Below are 6,000 nucleotides of genomic sequence, written 5' to 3'. Positions count from 1 at the left end.
GAAGAAAATGGAGTGAAGGGAATCCAGTCATGACAATTGTATCAGCCCTCCCTACTGATACTTATTACTAGGGCCCGGGACATTATGTTATGTAACATATTTTTCATTTGGCTTCGGATCTAATATTGGGGTGAGATCTTTACATACCTGATGAAAATCAGCCGAAATAGACAAACTTGACAAATCATATCTTGACATATTTCACCAATTTCGCGTTTTTACAACATATTTCTTCAATTTTGTTGTACTAAGATATATTTCTCTATAATTTCGTAATTCTCTCGCACATAATCGGTTATTTCATAATTTTTTCTTCGTAGCTTTACCACAACGGATAGTTCATATTGTCGATGGCAGGATATGAAAATTGCGGAGGAAGAAAGGTGCCGTCTTTTCTTAGTACAGAACAATAATACCCCATTTTTTTTATCCCGCCGACAATTGATAGCCATGCAAACATTATTGAGGAAAAATGTTCTCTCTCATTGTTGCACGGGAAGTAAAGAAGTTTCGTTCTCATTTCTTTGCCTTTTTCGCTTTTCACAAAAATCAGTCAAAAGTAAAAATAACATTCGGTGCATTACAGCCCCTATTCTACTCTATCGGGTATGGGAGACATTCAAGAGTACTGTTGTGCATATTTTTGGCTTTACTGGGAATATTTCTGCATTTTTCTGACATATTTGTAATTTTTCGTGACATATTTTCCAATTTATATGACATAATTACATACATATTTTACAGTTTTATAGGACATAAAGTCCTGGGCCGTGACGTGTTTCCGGACCGGGATTCCTTATCTCATATTGGTACGTGGGCCAGTATCCATCCACCCTGACAGTTTGATTAAAGGCCACGGAAAACACCCTGTATATTCATCTCTATTTCCTTATGACCTTTATCTGAGACAAACAAAGAAGGAGAGAGAGAGAGAGAGAGAATGAAAACAAGCCTCCCCGAAAGGCTTACCAAATACGAAATTAAATACTTGTTTACTATTGTATTATATGGAGTTGAATTATTTCCGCAGAACTTATATAAAAATAAGGGGTAGATTGTGATTATACAGCTTTGCGTTGACAACGCCTGCAAAAATCCATACGTACCGCTAATAATACTAATAACACACATAAAATAATGATCAGGGACTTACTTTTCACCTGATGGAAACTAAAAAAATTATACTTACTAAGTTCCATGCATAGTTCCAACTCCCCAAATTTCATGAAAATCGGAGATGGTCAGGTCAAAGGCTGTGTTGATTTCGCATGGAATGACTCTTACCCAAAAGTGGCGCAAGATGCGAAGTAAAATAGAACCAATCAATCAATCGAGACCAATGAACACGTGAGAGAGAACGGGATTGCATGGAGGGGGAAGCGACTGCAGTTACCAGCCTTTGCAGCAGAGTGTACTTCTTCGCTCCGCCCACTCGCTTTCTCCCCTTCTATACCGTTATGTGTGGCCTTGCTCCATGACTGTACAAAATTCTTATTTGAGAGAGAGAAAGAGAGTCCGGCATAAGAAAATGGTTAGCGTTCTCGCCTTTAGTGCGAGTGGTCCTGGGTTCGATTCCCGGTGGGAGCCCCAAAATTTCAGTGTTGATCCAGTACAATGACTGGAAAGATACTTGAAAAGAAGAAGTATTCGAAAGTCAGGAATAAGCGGCGATGGGACTCGATGCGCGGACCACGCGTCTCCCAATGAAAAACCACTTAGCAGTCCATGGTCCTCAGGGTGTGTGTGCTACGGAGTTACGTTTGGTTTAGTACAGTATAATGGAAATTCAAGACAGACGTTGGATGACTTTTAAGCAAATGGCATATGGAGTTGCCGGACAGCAACGTGCGCGAAAAAGAATGAGTCATATCTCTACAGATTTAATAGAAGGGATGATATCAGGATGAAAGATTACATGTGGTAGTTCCTAGATTTCAATCATTTACATAGAATACAAAGAAGATGGATTGCATTGTTCGTATTTTCTGTAAAAAACTTTTCTTTCTTTCTCATCTCTTTTTTTTCTCTCTCATCTCTGTCTCATTTCTTTCTCTCTCATCTCTGTATTTCTCGCTCATTTCTGTCTCTTTTCTTTCTCTCTCACCTCTGTCTTTCTTTTTCCTCTCTCTCGTTTCTGTCTTTCTATCTTTTTGCTCTCTCATCTCTTTCTTTATCTTATTTTCCTTTCTCTCTCTATCTGTCTTATCTCTGTCTTTTACTCTTCTCTCTATCTCTCTACCTCTTCCTTTTTATTTTCCCTCTCTCTCTCTCTCTCTCTCTCTCTCTCATCTATTTCTCTCTCTCATCTCCTTCTTTCTCTCTTTATCTCTCTCATCTCTTTCTTTCACTTTTTTATCTCTCTCGTCTCTTTCTTCCTCTCTTTTTCTCTCTCTCATCCTTTTCTTGTTCTTTCTCTTTCCTCTTTTATTTTTCTCCTTGCTCTATTTCTTTCTCTGTCTATCCTAATTTTTTTAACTCTTTCTTCCAACGCATGAAGTTGGGTGCACCTAGATTATATTTTAGTCATTTTTCGTCATGGTTCTGTGGTTTCTTTGTAGAAGAAAATGTCAACGTGTTAGCAGATATGTAAAAGGAAAAATAATTAAGAACTCATAGGGTACCTTATATTTGTGTACGAGTAGAAATTAGAACTGTGTATATGATTATCTCTGCAGCAGATATGTTATACTGCAAAGCAAATTTTCGAAACAAGTTTTGCAGGCGACAAGCTACAGAATAAAAATTACTTCAAGTTTTTCTTTATCAGGAAAGACTTGGCACGTAAAATCAGTTGTTATTTCGTGATAAATGGGAGCATATGTCATTCTGAAGGCAAACAACCTTGCTCTTGTTCAAGAAAACAACTTCTCCCTTCTCTTCCCTCGGTTGTCGATGAATGCTTGCGAATTTCGTCGATAAATCTTGTCACGGTAAACATAAGTTGACACAGTATCAATAACGTGAAGAAATTTACTAACAAATCATTTAACTTCACACAACTCTATTGTTAGAAGTTTTCTTTGAGGGGAAAACGTAAGAGGACTTGAAGCTATGTGAGTTATGTAACGGTAATGTTATATGTGGCAAGATGTTATTCGTGTACCTATTTATACGCATACAACATGTGTTCGTTACACAACAAAATTGCATGTAACATGTAATGATTGGTTATTTTATATAAAAAAAATAATTGAACCATGTCGTCTTCTAATTACCTTTTCCCTATAAAGGTTGGTTACTACAATCAGGGTAGTAGACATGAGATGAAAAATTATTGCCCGCTCCCCCCAACAAAGCAACAGAAAATATTACTGTAGCAAGGTACAGGCACACACACACAAGGGGGAGGGATTTTATTGAATTAACAAAACACGTTTGCTTAAGCTTTTTGGTAACAGCCAACTTGTCAATTTGTTAATTTTAACTACATTTTTTGATAGTTTTAAGCAAATATGTACGGTTTCTTAAAAAAATTGTTTTGATGAACAATCATTCTAATTTTTGGTGACGAGAAACTATTTTTTTTTTTGTTATTGTAAACACACTCTTTTCTATGTGTAAAGAGGTGAGAGAAATCAAGATATTGAAAGAGAGAGAGAGACAATGAGATGGAAATAAAGCACTAATAATATAAAGAGAAATACAGAAGAAAATGAGGGTGTGTGAGAGAAAGAGAATAGAAGTAGATAAACAACAGAAGAAAAAGAAATAAGAAAGACTTGGAAACAGGAAGAAGAAAATGGAGTGAAGGGAATCCAGTCATGACAATTGTATCAGCCCTCCCTACTGATACTTATTACTAGGGCCCGGGACATTATGTTATGTAACATATTTTTCATTTGGCTTCGGATCTAATATTGGGGTGAGATCTTTACATACCTGATGAAAATCAGCCGAAATAGACAAACTTGACAAATCATATCTTGACATATTTCACCAATTTCGCGTTTTTACAACATATTTCTTCAATTTTGTTGTACTAAGATATATTTCTCTATAATTTCGTAATTCTCTCGCACATAATCGGTTATTTCATAATTTTTTCTTCGTAGCTTTACCACAACGGATAGTTAATATTGTCGATGGCAGGATATGAAAATTGCGGAGGAAGAAAGGTGCCGTCTTTTCTTAGTACAGAACAATAATACCCCATTTTTTTTATCCCGCCGACAATTGATAGCCATGCAAACATTATTGAGGAAAAATGTTCTCTCTCATTGTTGCACGGGAAGTAAAGAAGTTTCGTTCTCATTTCTTTGCCTTTTTCGCTTTTCACAAAAATCAGTCAAAAGTAAAAATAACATTCGGTGCATTACAGCCCCTATTCTACTCTATCGGGTATGGGAGACATTCAAGAGTACTGTTGTGCATATTTTTGGCTTTACTGGGAATATTTCTGCATTTTTCTGACATATTTGTAATTTTTCGTGACATATTTTCCAATTTATATGACATAATTACATACATATTTTACAGTTTTATAGGACATAAAGTCCTGGGCCGTGACGTGTTTCCGGACCGGGATTCCTTATCTCATATTGGTACGTGGGCCAGTATCCATCCACCCTGACAGTTTGATTAAAGGCCACGGAAAACACCCTGTATATTCATCTCTATTTCCTTATGACCTTTATCTGAGACAAACAAAGAAGGAGAGAGAGAGAGAGAGAGAATGAAAACAAGCCTCCCCGAAAGGCTTACCAAATACGAAATTAAATACTTGTTTACTATTGTATTATATGGAGTTGAATTATTTCCGCAGAACTTATATAAAAATAAGGGGTAGATTGTGATTATACAGCTTTGCGTTGACAACGCCTGCAAAAATCCATACGTACCGCTAATAATACTAATAACACACATAAAATAATGATCAGGGACTTACTTTTCACCTGATGGACCTAACAACCTTGGTGGTATGCAATAAATAATACATTTAAAATTGTTCTTCTTGTTAACATCTTTGGCAGCACAGCTGTTTTAATACATATTTGAATGATATTAACTAGATATAAGCTATGAGTACGTGTTGTTATAGCTCTATTCTTATATAATATTTTTACATGTTCAGGTAATAACAATAATAATTATTGAACTATTATCATAGCATTATTATTAATATACACGATAATCTTATTAACCTATTAATTATAAACTGTTTATTATTATTATTATTTATGTGCGACAGTTGGTTTGGACGCTCCCGAAATATAGTTGTATATACGTGCCTGGGTGAAAATGGGTTATGCGTATTTCTTTCCCTTCACATGACAAGGCGTAAAAAGAGAAGAAAGAAGGAAGAATGGTGCTGAAATTATTTGAAAGAAAATAAATTGTGGGTGAACAGAGAGAAATAAAGAAGTCGTTCCTTGTGCCGCGAGTGTACAAAACATATACTCATTTTAAATTTATTACCCCCCCTGTCCCACAATTATCGTTCGGTACACTTTCCTTTGTTGTCCATAATAATTGTCCGATATGCAAACTGTGACATTGGTGTCTACAGAAGAAGAAAATGAAACACGGGAATGAGTCATACAACGTTATTACTCAAGGATCAGTATAAATTGGCTGATCAAGTATCCAAAAGAACATAAATAAAAAGTTACCATTTTGGCATACCGGACTATAATTATGGGACAGAGGGAGTATTTTCTATGAAACATATTGTGATTGCGGTATTCCTGTATTTGTCGTTTTCATGACTACTGGCACTTTGTAAGTCAGAATGAGGCTGCAATCTATTGCTTAAAATATACAGTTTAGGAATGGTTTATTCACTTCATATTTTAGTTTGTCCAGATGTGGGACAAACACTTCTTGTATCAGGTCAAAAATATCTAATCTCTTACGACCTTTGGTACTGTCCTGTAAAATACTGGTTGTTTCACACAAAGTGAACAATGAAAAAAATATCTGCCCAACTGCAACAGCAGCTGGGAGTGTGTAACTAACCTTGGTCTCTTGTAACTTTCGATAAGACCAACATTTCATTGAAGA

Source organism: Lepisma saccharinum, chromosome 25 (assembly GCF_977018435.1).
Source record: "Lepisma saccharinum chromosome 25, izLepSacc3.1, whole genome shotgun sequence".
Taxonomy (NCBI): domain Eukaryota; kingdom Metazoa; phylum Arthropoda; class Insecta; order Zygentoma; family Lepismatidae; genus Lepisma; species Lepisma saccharinum.
This window is presented reverse-complemented; position numbering follows the sequence as displayed.